The sequence below is a fragment of the Mus pahari genome, chromosome X (assembly GCF_900095145.1).
Source record: "Mus pahari chromosome X, PAHARI_EIJ_v1.1, whole genome shotgun sequence".
NCBI lineage: Eukaryota > Metazoa > Chordata > Mammalia > Rodentia > Muridae > Mus > Mus pahari.
In genome coordinates this window covers 91,373,442-91,389,280 of record NC_034613.1, presented here as the reverse complement: position 1 = coordinate 91,389,280, position 15,839 = coordinate 91,373,442, and the positions used below count along the sequence as shown (strand labels likewise).

The window sequence follows — 15,839 nt, the reverse complement described above, 5'->3', positions numbered from 1 at the left end:
CTCCTCCTCCTCCTCCTCCTCCTCCTCCTTCTTCTCCTCTCCTCTCCTCTTCTCTTTTCTTTTCCTTTTTTTTTTAAAGACAATGGTTTGCTATGTTGCCCAGGCTGGTCTTTTGCATGCAAATGGTCCTTCAGTCTCAGCTTCCCGAGGCATAAGCAAGTTACTATGCCTGTTAACACTCTCAGGTATTTAACTGGGCAGTATATGCTTATGTAAGACAGAAGGTTTCTAATATTTTTGTTTTTTTTACAAAACTTAGGAAATAATTCAGTTCATAAATCATTAAAATAGTTTTTGAGACAGCCTTTTAAAAGTGTCCTTTCTCCATGTGTTCCTAACCAGAATACAGTGAAGACAGATGACAAAGGTCGTTTGGTTCACAAGAAGAATGTATGTTTCCAAGCCCAAGTGACTGATTGTCTGGCAGGGTGAGGGGTAGAGAAAGTTATTTGGTGCTTAGTGGTTCATCTTTACTGTCAGCTTTAGTGAACTTGGAATCACCTAGGAGACACACCCCTGGGCATGTCTGTGAGGCTATTTCTGGAGAGGTTTAACTACGATGGAAAGGCCTACCCTCAGCACGAGCTGCATGCCCAGGCTGGATGGAAGTGGGAAAAGGAGCAGAAGAGCCTGAGGAGCAGCAGCTGTAGTCTGCCCAAATGTGAGACATCCTAGCTATGTGCTCCTGTTGGTGGAGGCCTGCCATTGGTTCCCATCCACAATGGACCATACTTACCTCTTAAACTAGAAGCCAAGCTAAGTCTGTTTTCCCTCAGATTGCTTTGTTAAAGCGGCAGAAAAGTACCTAATACAGTTAGTTCCTCATACATGCCAGGTGATTGTTGTACCACCGAGCTACATCTCCAGGCCCTGACCTTGGTCTTGACCCTCACATCCACTTCTACCTAGGTGTCCTTTAGACAGCTCAACTCAAACTTGTCTTGACTCACAAGTCATTTCTTCAAGTCTATGGGTGTCTCCTTTCGCCAATGCAGGCATATGCGATTGAAAGGCAGAGCCTGGGTTCCACCTATGTCTTCACACACTGGAACTAAGTAAGATCAGAATGTAAGGAGTGGGTCTCATCTTTATAGATGCCACAGGGAAGGCTACTCTTGCTGCAGGAATGAGTTAATAGCAGGTACAAAGGAAGCCTGGCTGAGGCTGAGCACTGCTTTGCTTTGTCCGTGGATGGGATTCACACCCACCGGACACTCTAGTCCTGTGCTCTTGGGACCCCTATCCTTCCTACTCCAGTGCTTGCTCATACACATATGGACTTATGCCCAGACCGTTCTCCTGCCTGCTGGAGAACCACCCCCCCTGCACACATTCTTTACATGCCTCCCCCATTAGCCTCAACCAAGATAACCTTCAGACTCAGGGAGCAGAGTGTTGGATGGGACCTGGGAAGACAATGCGTGCGCGCGTGTGTGTGTGTGTGTGTGTGTGTGTGTGTGTACTATGCAGGTGCTCTACCACCCTTTCATTTGGTTTTAGATAGTTTTTTTTTTTCATTTCTTGTGAAAAACTATGGAGACTGGCAGAGAAGTCATCATTCTTGTTTTCTAGATGAGCAAACTTGGGCTTCAAGTAAGGAAAAGGTGAGTGTAGCATCTTGGATAGCTCATCTCTGGCTCAGAGATCTTGCCATTGCCTGGCATGGCTAAGCCAAGAATCACTTTCTAGGAGGTCCTGGTTTCTAGGTCAGGTAAGCAGCCAGCAGTTCAGGGAGATGTTGCTGGGTGGCTGAGTTAGGATTCTGTTTGCTCTGCTTAGGAAACGGTGAAGGCCGTCAGAGAGCAGAGGCCTATGAACTGCCGTGAGAAGGGAAGGAGGGACGTTGTTTCGCAGCCCAGGAATTCCAGTCAGGAATGAAAACCTTTCCACCTGCTGCTGCCCAAAGTGCCTAACGCCGTCATGGAATTTGCGTGCAGACAGTTAGGTTGGACTTTGGAAACAGAGGATGAAAAACGAGTTTCCTTCTCTGTGTTCACAGAGGCCAGCCAAGAGCCAGATCCAGAGCTGGAACCAGGCCTCAAATCATAAAGTGAACAACAGAACCAGTCAGTTATTGGTTTCAAGTCTGACTACCTCCACTTGTAAGGACTTTGGAACTTGGAGAGGCTCCCCTATGCTCTATAAACCAGCAACAAACAAACAAAAAATTAGACTCGTGGTTGTCAAGACCCCTGGTTAAACAGCAGACACACTTAAAGGTGGAGTGGGAGGCTCTAAGTGCTGCTCAGAATCTAGTTAGAAAACTGCTTAGTCTACTCCTTCCATTGTGTCTAGGAAGAACTGTCCAATTAAGGCCTGATTTGTAGTCTAGAGGTGGTATTAGGTAAGCAGTATCTACATACTAGGAACCTTAGAATTGGGGACTGAGAGCTTTAAGAGATACAACTTCCCTAGGGCCTGGGGCCAGTCCATAGCTTACTTCCATAAGAAGGCTATGACTGGTGTTTTAGTTACTTATATCTTTTGTTGGGACTAATTGCTATTGTCAGGGTATTGGGATGTGTTCCTTTGGGAGATGTATGGGTCATAAGGACTCCACTGTCATGAGTAGACTTGTAGAGTGGGTTTGACCCCTCTTGCTTTGACTGAGGCAACTTTTATAAAAGAAAACATTTAATTGGGGCTGGCTTACAGTTTCAGAGGTTCAGTCCATTATCATCATGGCAGGAAGCATGACAGTGTGCAGGCAGCCAGGAGGAGACTCTTCCAAACTGAGTGGAACCTGAGTACAAGGCCTCAAGGCTCACCTACATAGTGACACACTTCCTCCAATAAGGCCATGCCTCCTAATAGTGCCACTTCCTATGGCCAAGCCTTCAATCACATGCATCTATGGAGGTCACACCTATTCAAGCCACCACACCTTCTATAGAGTAATGCTGTAAAAGACCCTCACTGAATTCTTCCCCTCGGTCTTGAACTTCCCTGCCTCCAGTACCATGAGTCTATATATTTCTTCCTTTATTATTTTGGTCTTGAAAGTAGTTTCATGGGCCCCTACTTAAACATTTTGTTTATTTAAATATGATCTTTGTATTAATTCTTTGAGAATTTCAAAGATATATTTTGTCTATATTCACTCTTATTCTTCCCCTCAAATCTTCCTAGATTAACTTCCAATTCTTCACATCTTACATTACCCCCTCCCCACTTTATAACCCACTGAATCCAGTTTGTGCCAGGTGTGTATTCATTGGTGCTGGGTCATCCACTGGAGAATGATAATCTACCAGGAGCCACACCCTTAAAGAAAACTGACTAACCCTCTGCCAGAAGCTATCAACTGTCAAAGGCTCCTAATTAGGAGTAGGGAGGGGCATATGAACCTTCCCTCTCCATTCCAGAATGTTGATAGGCTTGATCTTGTGGAACTAATATATTTTTGTCTGCTATAAATTGTCCAGTCTGTAAGGGTTCTACCACAGCAGAAACTACATGTCCCAGGACACTGGTCCTCTAATCCAGTCTTGACCTCATGGGAGCCAAAAATATACCATGAAGTCTCAACAAATCACTTATTTTTACTTTTGGCTTTTCTACCAATGAATTATGGGACAAAAGGCATGCCTGACTATCTTTCTGGTTCTCAATTGCCTTGTCTGTTAAATGGACATACTGCTAATATGCGTCCCAGAGCTGCCAGGAGAGTGAAAATGTTTTATACATCACAAAGCCTGGTGCAGACATGAGGATTTAATGTCGTTATCACCATATGATCTTCTGGCTCTAGAGAGAGCAAGGAAACGTCAATATAGAGGGGAGATCCAAAGATGTTTATTTTAGTCTAGATGATCTCTAAGGAGGGGAAATGTATGGTAGGGGGGAGGCAGACCTCTCTCAATGATGTATAGTCTCCTGGGTGTATGTTCCCTTGTCCTCTGGGTGGGGGGTGCCAAGTTAACCAGTCAGCTTTGGCCATAACTCCTTTTGGATGTCATCCACAGTTGTTTGATTGCCTGCTTGGAATTCGAATAGGCAAATAAAACTAAGTTCAGGAGGTAGAGTCCCATCAGAAACAGGTCAGCTTTTCATCAGAAGGAAGATAGAATCCATAAATACTGGCAGAATCAGCTCAGCTATAGAAGCAATGCAGAGGCCAGAAGTATTTGACTGAGAATCAAGCAAGCAGCTCTGGGTTGGCTCTACTCTTGACTAGCCAGGACATCTTGCATGAGTCTCAGGGTTTTATGTTCATTATCAAATGAGAGTATGTGAAAAGCTCTCCTAACACATAAGGCAGTGTATATATGGAGCATATTATTTATATTGTTTAATGGCCCATTTTCCCCAAATTGCTATTTCCTCAAAATCGAAACATTTGCCTCAGGGAGGGGCAGGAGGGTCTGGAACCTCATCTGGTAGACAGTAGGTAAGCAAAAGGTCACATGTACAAGAAGAACAGACTCTGGGAAGATTCTTAGGCCCCTACCAACAGTGTAAAAGAGTTAGAGTTGTTGGATGTGGAGATTCTGACTAGCCAAACTGCAGAACGAAAGATGTTCAAACTGCAATCTGGAGCCCTCCAGGCTTCTGATAGTTCAGAAGTGCAGTTCTCCAGAGGCATCTGGAGGAGGGTTTTTGGTGACGGATCTGCTTTTGAGTTATTTCTGCTCCTTGTAAGTAACTATGTTCCTGTTAGTAGCCACAATAAGAACTCACAAGTTCACAAAATTGGATATTGATGCAATGGTCACTTTGATCTAGGCTTCCTTTCTGGGGTGAATAGATGGGTGACAGACAACCGACGTCACACAGCAACAGTATGATGCATTTCAATGTAGACAATTGGTATATTTGCTATTCTATTCTAAAATGTGATTTCTTTTTTAGTTGTAAAGGGGATCAAGTATATGTCATTCCATTTACTGGATAAACAATTGGAAACGAAGGATCTGTTTTTTTAAAAATCAGTTTATGTTTTTCACTGATTATGTATTTACATACTCACTTTTGAAGAATTGGCTTATTTAGTAGGAGGGGAACTCAAAATCTCTGCTCTGGTACTGATTTTTCTTTTTAGTGCAATGGAAATGTTCTAGAATTAGTGGCTGATGGTGATTTTACAATACTATAACTATTTTTTTAAATATAGTGAAAAGCTTTAAAATGGTAACTTTAATCTTAATTAAACAAGTTCAAATGTACAACTTCACAAACACATTCTGATTGGAAGTCAAGCTGACAATTCTGGAGTGATTAACAGGCCCAGGGTAGGTGAAGAGGGAGTGTGGAGAACTATCAGTGTGTAGGGTCAGGAGAGGGAGAGGAAAGGGGGAAGAGAAGAGAATCAAAGCAAGGGTACCTTGCAGAAGTACTCAAGGTATAATAGTGTGGTAAAAATTCCCAGTGCATTTGTTTTGGAATCTCAGCTGAAGGTCCCACTATTGGCCCCACTGATGTGTATGAGAGAGGCAGGACAACCAGATATAGCTGCAGAGACTTAGGGCGGTCAAGCGTTTTTGTTTGCTGAAGACTAAGATGTACTTTCAATATGAAAAGATAGAAATGTCCTAAACTGGTACCCTTGTAGTAGAGAGGGAGGAAAAGGGATGGAGGATTGTGTTGCAATCTTGTAATTTAGGTGAGTGAAATACTGTCCTTAGACCATAAGAAGGAAAGACAAAAAGAAAAACAAAAGTGTGTCTGAGGTGTACGGGGCAGTGAAAGCTATTGTTAAGAGGTTGATTTTACTTGGCTACTCTTCCCATTGCTGTGATAAAATAACCCAACAAAAGCACCACAAGGAAGGAAAGACACATTTTGGCTCACAGTTTGAAGGTGTAGGCTATCACGCTGGAGAACGCAAGATGGCAGGACCTTGAAGGAGCTGGTGAAATTGTGTCCACAGTAAAGAAAAGAGCAATGAATGTATGCGTCCAGCTGGCTTTCTCCTTTTTCTGTAGTCTGGGACTCAAGGCCATGGAGTACTGCCTCCAATTAGGTGGGTTCCTGTCCCCTGACTAATCTAGTTAAGGTAAACTCTCATAGGGCTGCCCCAGGAGGCTATCCTAATCTAGATAATCCCTCATAGGGGTTGCCTAGAGGCTTGGCTTGGTGCTTCTAGATCTTGTCGATCTAAGTTATCACACTAGTGAATCGAAACCATGATGAATGACAGAGAAGGTCATTTAGTGTACCTCTAGGACCTTAGAAGTGACAAGGAGTGCCAACCTCAGAGGGCATAACTCTCAGCAGCAGTGGCAGCTTTGATGCAAAGCTCAGGAGTGTGCATGGGAGCCTGGGAAACAGGGAAAATTGGGTTCTGGCTTTGTCAGAAGTTGGTGACGCAATTGTTCGGTGGCTAACAGGTTATCACAACCAAATCTCAAGTGCCAACTGCAGTTAGCTTTGCTTTGGGACTTGAGTTCAAGAGAAGATAATGATTCCAATGTTTACCGAATAGCTACCTTGAACTAAGTTATGTGATAGAACATGTTAAAGATGAAGTGGTGAACAGGATTGACTTAAACATCTGTGCTCATGGGAGCACTAGCTGGATGCGGGAGAATCTAGGAGGGACAATTTACCTGGCTCTGGGAGTAAGAGAAGCTCTTCCAGAGGAAGGGAGATGTTAAGTCTAGGCCTGGAGGAGAACTTGCAGAATGATGGACACCAATCTCAGGATTAGGGAACAAATAGTAAACACAGAAGAGAGCATTTGGAGCATGTGCTCTGATGTAATTAGAATGGGCTCTAATTCCCACAATGTAGTGCATAGACCATCTCTATCTGAATTACACAAGTTGCTTCTTAAATAATCGAAGATTTCTCCATGCTGGCTCAAAGGTTAAGAGTAAGTGTCATGCTGGAGACCTGGAGCTATCTTCTGACCTCTGTTGGCACTGGTACAATATATGGGCATGCACGGAGAAAGAGGGGAAAAGGATAGAGAGGTTTATTTAAGAGCTAACTAGATTAGAGGGGCATCCAAATTTTGAAAGGCCTAATTCCAATTTTTTTTCACAAGGTGAAAGATTGCTTTTTCTATGTCCCAGTTCTCAGCCTCAGAGCTGAGTGGATCAGTTTTAGGAGACACTTGTTACCTCTTGAGGGAACACTGATTGGGAAGGGAGCCACTGAAAGGCTTTGTCCAGAAAGTGACTTGAGCTGAACTGTCCTTTAGAAAAGTCATGAAGTCTTATAGCCAATTGCTGAGTCCTAGTGAGAGTCCCCATCCCCAGAACCAAAGTGGATGGCTCCTGAGAAAAAACACCTATGGTTTAATGTTGACCTCTCTACACAAATGCCCCTGCATACTCAGGTGCACCTGCACACACCTGCACACACTCAGGCACACATATGTGTACTCCCAAGTTCACTTGAACACATCCATAGGCACATGCTCACTTTCTGCTTCTCTCTCACATGCACAGTGGTTGTGATGACAGACTCATTTTCAAAGCTAAAAGGTAATTTGGAAGGGAAGCTCACTGTAGTGTGATTATTCCCTTCCTTGGGTGACTCTGGGACCTCAGGAGACCCACCTCAGTGAGTGGGTAAGGTAAGGTTATGATTCCTGAGGTGAAGTGCAAAGGAAGAGGTCAGGAAGATGCTAATTGTCATAGTCACCTTAGGAAGCTGTGTGGGACTGACAATGGAGAACAAGAGCAATGAGATAAGTGGGGTATATTCTGGGTGACATCTTACCCACCCTGCCAGTCCCTTGGGACCCACTCCTTGCCTTCTAGGGATGGTAACATAAACTAAGGCAATCTGAAGGGCATCAAGGGATCCACAGAGCAATGATGTATGAACCTAGGGATTTGCTAAGCTATTATCTAAGAAGCATTTTTCATTTGGGTGAGGGACTGACTCATTCGGGGAGGAACCTGGATCTTGGAGATGTGTGGTGTGGCCTGACCTTCTAGGGTCAGCATGACTTGCTCAGGGTCAGGCCTCCCACTCTAATTGAGATGTTTTCTGCAGGTAAAAGAAACAGCTGCTGCTGTCCAGAGTAAAATAGTCACAAAGAAACCTGCTCCTCATTCTGTCTCCGGGTTTCCCAGCAGTATCTGGAGCCCAGCCTTGGAGCTGGTATGTACTTTTAATTATTTCAAGAACTGGCACCGCTTGCCTCATAGTAAAAGTGTCATGAAATTACTGTAAAGTTGCATGAGTTTGGGCCATAAATCTTATTCACTTCAGCTACATCTCATACCTTAATTCACTGGAGTATAAAATGCCATTTACACTAGTTCTTAGTTCACTTAATCATAATTAAATGACCTCAGAGGGCAGTAATTCGTTGAGGCCTTGGCTTTGATGTGACATAAATAACAAACTTGGTTTGCCATGTGCATGGGTTCCTCCACACTTTTACGTTGACCACAGACCTCATGGAGCATATACTGCAGGCTTTTTTTGGGGTGGGCATGTGCTCTGGTTACACAGAACATCTGGGCCACAGATGTGGTTGAGGGGACCGTCTAAATGGTCCCCTTTGGAGTTTTTTGCACCCTCTTTAGGCCCTCTCTTGATCCTTTCAGTTCTCCAAAGGAAGAGTCCTGTTGAGCCTAGGGAAGAGGGGATGCAGGCTCACCCTTCTGGAGTTTCTCATCCTTGTGTTGTTCTTTACCTTGAAGGATCCCCTCCACAGGATCAGTCGCTAAAGGACTTTCAGACTTCATGACCAGGTACACAGTTCCCCAAAGTCATGCCCTTTATATATGACTTGGCTCCTGGGATCCAACCCCTCAAGACCATCATCTCTAGGACCACTGCCATTTGGTCATATATTGTCTTTCAAACAAATGGCTTCCTTTCATCTTATCCACCATCATCAATGGTACTATCACCTTCTTGAGTTTCTAAGTTAGAACTAAGACTAACACTTAAATCTTATGTAGGCAGAGTACTTATTGCTGAATCCCTAGAGGTGTCCACATTCTAATCTCTAGGGGACATGGCAATGGGAAATTAAAGCTGCAGGTAGAATTAAGGTTGCCAATAAAGTAACTAAAGTTGAGGGGGTTGAGCATATAGTTTAATGACTGAGCAATTTCCAGGCATGCTCAGGCTCTGGTTCTATTCTCAACACTGAAGTAACTAACTAGCTAACTAAAGTTGTTTACAATCCAAATAGGAAGATTATCTCAGCTTTTTTCATTGGACTCAGTGAAATCGCAAGGAAGGAGGAAGGCAAAAGGGAGAGAAAAGGGGGGGGAAAAGGATGAGGATGAGGAGGAGGAGGAGGAGGAGAAGGAGAAGGAGAAAGAGGAGAAGGAGGAGAAGGAGGAGAAGAAGGAAGAGGAGGAGAAGGAGAAGGAGAAGGAGAAGGAGAAGGAGAAGAAGAAGAAGAAGAAGAAGAAGAAGAAGAAGAAGAAGAAGAAGAAGAAGAAGAAGAAGAAGAAGAAGAAGAAGAAGAAGAAGAAGAAGAAGAAGGAGGAGGAGGAGGAGGAGGAGGAGGAGAAGAAGAAGAGATGTTGGGGTTTCTGAGTTTGAAGGAGGAAGATGATTGTAAGTCTAGGGCACTAGAAGCTGATGAAGGAAGATCACAAGTCAGAGGCCAGCCTGAGGTACACAGGGATTAAAAGTCTAGCCTGGGTTACAGACAGAGACCCTGTTTCAAAAAAATGGGGAGGACAAGAAAATAAAATACAGGTAGTGACTGTGATAAAAGTACATTATCTGTCAGTATGGAAATTACATATCAAAACACCTTTTCTTTATAAAATCAATACAGACAAATAAAAAGAACCTTAAAACACTACTGGTCCCAAGTATTTTGGATAAGGTACACAATCTGTGTTAGTCAAATACTACCAATTGTGTAGATTTTAATGAGGTTGTTCTTATTTTTATTATTACCCTTTTAAAGGAATACTTCCTGCCTTAGTAATTTATTGTTGTTTGGAAAACTCACACCAAAACTTGATGGGCTGAACTATCAATTTACTGTTTTCTTATGCTATTGGTCTGACTGAGCAGTTCTGGGCTGGGTGATTCTTCTGCTTCAGTAGCATTTGTTGGGTGTCTTCTGTGGTCACAGTTCAGCTGGAGACTCTGAGGTCACATGTCGTTCATCACAGCACAATAGAGAATAGTTTCACTGCTGTAAAGATACACTGCCTATGCATCCTTGTCTCCGGTCCCAAGATCCCTGGCAACAGATATCTTTTTACTGTCTCTATAGTTTGGACTTTTCTGGAATGTCAGGTGATGCGAATGACACAGGGCAGCTTTTGCAGACTAGCTTCTTTCACTTAGCAAGGAATTTCCCTTTCCTTTCTGTTGGCGTTTGGTGGCATAAGCAGGCTAAAGATAGACCAAACTTTATCCTTGGGGCCTTTTCCCTCTTGGGATTTCCTCCAGGCATTGTGTTTGGAAGGCATTTGAATAAATTTCATGAGTAACCCAGACAGGATGAGAAAATAAACAGACAATTGTGCCAGCCATTGGATGTGTCTGGCTAAATTCTGAAAAACAGCTGTGGTAGATCGTTAAAGTAATTGTCCCTAATGAATCATGCCTCCTAGGATCTGCCTGCTTTAATGGTTCCCTCCCTTCTCCACGACTCTTGGCTAAGTAACTTGCTTTGGCCACTGAAACATTAGCAAATGTGACACAAACAGAAGCTTGAAAACCCCTTGTGCATTGAGGCCATCCTCTTGCTTCTGGGAAGTCTGTGTGCCACATATGAAAGACATGAGTCTGGCCACTCTGAGGAGGGGATGCCACACTGAGGGAGAGAGAAACCTGCTGACAGCCAGTGCTGACGGCCCCACAAATGAGTGAGGATATTCATTCAGCTCCTGTAGGGCTAGTGGATTCCTATACCCACTTGAGTTGACCCAAGGCAGGGCAGACCAATTTCTCACCCATTTCCTAAGTGCTTGTGAGCATTATAGACTGGTTGTTTTCTGCTAATTTTTCCTTTCTTTGAGACCATGTCTTGCCCAGACTGACTTGGAATCCACAGGGTTTTTTTTTTTTTTTTTTTTTGCCTTAATTTTCAAGTGCAGGCATACTCAGCTTCTGCCACTAGGTTATGAGGTAATGTGTTAATACTGCACTAACTGGTCACTACAATAGTCAATTGCAGTGCACACTTGAGTTACCTGTTATGGGATATTTCCTGTACCTGGAAATATGCTGCCAGGACCTGCCCAAGTATAGAGAAGAATCATTTAAACACAACAAGACAACAACAACAACAACTATTATTCTTAATGTGTGTGTGTGTGTGTGTGTGTGTGTGTGTGTGTGTGGTATATGTGGGATGTGGGATGTGTGTGTGTGCATGTGTATGTGCATGAGCATACACATTGCTTGTTATGGAACCCTGGACCTCATGTATGTTAAGCCAGGACTTTACCACTGAGCTACACCACAGCCTCATCCCTGTTTTCATAGGTGCATCTTGAAAGTGCTATAGTATAAAGGGCTGACTGAAGGCTGCTTAGATGAGAGTGGAAGCTGGATGAGAAGCTAGGTTTCCTAATCCAACTGATTGTCTTAACCTCTGCATATGCTGTTTGCTCTCTCCCGTGCCAAGGGGCCTGAAAAAAAAAAAACCCAGCTATTTGTGGGAAGTTAACTTCCTCCAGTGGCACTCAGAATTTTGCATTCTTCACTTGTCTTTCAAAAGTTACAGAGCAAAATGCCAGAGCTGAGAGACAGCTGGGAAACCTGGAGGAGCTGGGGACCATCCGCTGGGAAGATCCAGGGCCAGGTGAAGCCTAGCTTTGGCTAGGAGGGAGGTCAGTGGAAAAATAGGCTTGGAAGCTGAACAGGAGGAATTCGAACACTTGAGAAAAATATCTACCTCATTGCTCAGCAAACACTGAGACCACCCTCTGTGCTGGTGGATAAAACCCAAACACTGGCAGATTTTCTTCTCATCCCAGGCAGACTTGAGTATCCGAGATAACTTAATATACTGCAATAATGCAATTAAGCAGGCTCCTCAGGCCCAGCTTCCAGTCTCACTCACTTTAACAAATATAATTTGGGTGACATCATGAAAAACAACATTCTTCTTGTGAGTGGATGTAGATTACAAGAAAAATGATCACATGGCTTAGCCTTGGCGAGCAGAGAGAAAGCACTAAATTTGGCCCTTAAGAAAATGTGTTCTGTAAATGTCTAGTGCTTACACAAGTGACAGGGTTTGTTTAAAACCCTGTGTGTGTGTGTGTGTGTATGCATCTGCACATAGCTGTAACTTTGACCATCATTTCTAAATTTAGTTTATAGATGACAGTCCAGCTATCAATGCGACACTATTTATCTAAGATTTTGGTTCACATAAAAATGGTAAAAGGCAAGATTGAGTATCAGGCATTGATGTATCCAAGGTCATACAACACATTCATGGCATAAAAGTCCAGGGAGTGCCAGCTTCAACTCACCATGCCCCTCTCACTCAGCACAGGTTTGAAGTAAGTAGAAACCACCTCAGCCAATCTCGGTCATGCCTCTATAAAGAGTTACCTTTTCCAGGTTTCAGTACACACCTGCAATCCCAGCCAACAGGAGACTGAGACCAGCCTGGGCTACGTAGGGAAAACCTGTCTCAAAAAAAAAAAAAAATCTCCAAACAGAAATGAACCCAACGAAACCAAACAAAAAAATGTATTTCTTTTCTTTGCTTCCAGTGGTAGCTTTTGTCTGTTGTCTTTGAAATGATGTATTTCACCATAGCAACAGGAACTGTCTGGAGCCCGAAGCTGGCTTGTACTTGGCTGCAAAAGCCTCTACTACCCTGGAGAGGCTGCAGGTCGGCAGGGTAACAGTCTGTATTTGGCTATAAGAGGTCATGTGATGACAAGCCCTAAATATAATATTTTGCTTTGACAGTGGCAGGAAGGGACTTTGAGGTGACCACTGTGCCTGATTTACTAACTTTCAACATTATCGTGGCTACTTTGGTGTATGGAAGAATATAGCAGCCTTCAGCATCTGGCTGTCCAACTTAAATTCTACTTACAACACTTTCAAGAGATGAGATATTGGATGAGTTATATCAACTACCTGAGTTTTGGCTACATCATCTATAAAATAAAGTGGAACAAAAATACCTATCTTGCATAGTAGTTGGGTAGACTTTATTAATATTAATAATATGATATTATTGCTGTTAATATTAGTATTGGTTTTGTGAGACATAGTCTCATAATAGCTCATATTGGCCTTGAATTTACTATGTAGCAAATATGATCTTGATTTCCTGATCCCCAGGCTTCTACTTCTTGAGTGCTGGGATTACAGATTGTGCTACCATGTCCTACTTTTATTAATTTATTTTTATTAAACTATTCTTTGACAGTTTCATACACGCCTGCACTATCTTCTGACCATAGTTGTCTTTCCATCCTCTTTTATCTGCCTTCCATTCCCACCAGACATATATTTTGAAATAGTCTCATTATGTAGCCCAGGCTGGCCATGACCTTGTGAACTTTCTGCCTCTGATTTCTGAATACAGGGATCACAGGTGCTCTTTCTCAAAAACCAAAACCAAACCAAACCACCACCCAAACTGCCCAAATCAAAAGCCTCAAATTAAATATAGCCACTGATTTTTAAGGAAGGTTTAGCTAAAATGTAAGAATTGAGCTATATGTACTCAAGTCACTTATCTATTTTCATAGCTTTGAACTCCCTGACTCTCTTTATCTATGGTAAATATAACTCATTTTCTGAGCAATATCTTTCCTTATTTTTAATTTTTTTCTAGTTTTTCATAGCACTATGTACGGAGTTCAGGATCCCATGCTTACCTTCTTCTGCACTAACCTTCCAGTCCCCTAAGGATGGTCTTTTTAGATACACAGAATCATTGGACTGCTGTTGGGAGCCTCTGCCATCAGGTGAGTTCACCATCAATAGGAATTTTGCTGCAAGGTCATCTTTCTTGCAGGTGTGCTAACTGATTTTGGTGGTGGTGGTAGTGGTGACGACAAGGGTAGGGGATGAAAGGTATGGTTTTGGTTTGCCAAACAGTGAGACAGAGGCGCATTGCTTGAAGTATCTTGATTCTAACACCAAAGATATAAAGAGCAGAGTGTTATCAGAGCTGCAGGGTTGTGGTCTTGCCTATTATTGTTAAAGACCCAAATCTTTTCTGAGGTGACTCAGGGTCTCTGATAGTTGGGTGCTAGCAATAGACATCTGCTTTGGCATAGCATTGTTTTCATGGTTCTAAACATACTCTAAAGCTGAAAGCCCCCAGTGGCTGGGGAAAGACCACAGAAAGGATATGGGAACGGAGATACTGGGGACATCCAGATAGTTTATTGACTGATGTCATCAGAATTAGAAATTAGCAGTTGGGTGTCGTGGTACACACCTGTAATCCTAGCACTCAGGAGGCAGGTGGAAAACTGTGATCTATATGAGGCCAGCCTGGGCTACAGAGGGAGGTCCAGGATAGCCAGAGCTCCATAGTGAGACTCTGTCTTGAAATAAGCAAAATAATGATGATAATAAGGATGATGATACTAGTCAAAAATTAGAGGATGTCTCATACAGTGCATATGGGGAAGGTAGTTGTGGGGACTGAGATAAAGTTATTCAGGGCTGACTGGAAAACAGGGAGTAAAAGCAGAGGCAGTATATATGATCTTGCATGGTGATCTGGCCTTATTCCTTCTGGAAGCTTTAGTAGGACTGTACAGTTTCCCTAAGCTTTGACGTCTTTTCTTGGGGTTGACAATTTCTTAGTTCTAGGCACTGTACGAAGCACATGGCATCACCTCCCACCCCATTCCAAACCACCAGGTGCCTCTCCTTACATTTATAGGAAGAGCCACATTCCATACTATAGTGTTCAAAGAAAGATTTTGCAGATACTATTTGTAGCACTTTTGGAAATGATTTTTGAGGAGAGGCATCAAGGAGCTGGAGTCAGACTCTAGAAAGTACTGACTGAAAAGGTAGATGGCTATGCTCAGCAATGTTTAGATTTGATTAGCTATTTGGGTTAGAGACTTGGCTCAGGGTTTAAGCTGACTTGTTCTTGCAGAGGACCCAGGTTCAGTTCCCAGAACCTACATGATGGCTCACCACCATGTTCCAGAGGGATCTGATGCCCACTTCTGTCTTCCACAGGCACCAGGCACACATACAGAGCACATACATACATATAGGCAAAATACTCACACAGGTAAGGTTAAATAAATGAATCAAAAAAAAAGTTTAGACCTGGTCAGCAAGCTGATGGCTTGTGAACATTACAGAAGGGGATGGGTCAGCCGGAGAGCTGTCCTGCCAAAGGGAACCACACTCTTCCCCAGGTGTGATTACTAGACTTAAGGACAAGGGGAATATTTTAGCCAAGGTGCACAATGATTTTTTCCCCCTACAATATCTATATGGACAGAGGCCAGGGGTATATAGTAGCGCATTGCAAGATTCATAACTTTATCCAAAAGATAGCTAATTCAAGTTTTGTATCAGTCCGAAGGCAACCTCTAATCACATAAGTACTTGGTCCTTGTTCAGTTAGCGCTTTTGCTTTTTTCTTTGAGAAAAGGCCTTGCCCAGGCTTTAACTGGTCCAGAACTCTTAATCTCTCTGCCTCAGTCTCCCAAGCACTGGAACTACAGACATGTGCCATCATGCCTAAGCTCATGATTCACATTTTTCTCATTTTTATTAGTTCTTTGAGAATTTAATACAATCAATTTTTACCATATTTGCTATTTTCCTCCACTCCTCTCAGATCCATCTCTGCTTTTTTATCCATTCAACTTAGTGTCTTATCCTCCTTTCCTCTTCTCTTCTTCTTCTTCTTCTTCTTCTTCTTCTTCTTCTTCTTCTTCTTCTTCTTCTTCTTCTTCTTCTTCTTCTTCTTCTTCTTCTTCTTCTTCTTCTCC

The 15,839-nt window shown here is 43.0% G+C and overlaps 1 pseudogene; it reads left to right on the top strand.

Annotated features, from left to right (window-relative positions):
• Positions 1-522: 522 nt before the first annotated feature.
• The window catches only part of LOC110314444, a 90,102-nt pseudogene continuing 74,785 nt past the window's right edge, over positions 523-15,839 (top strand).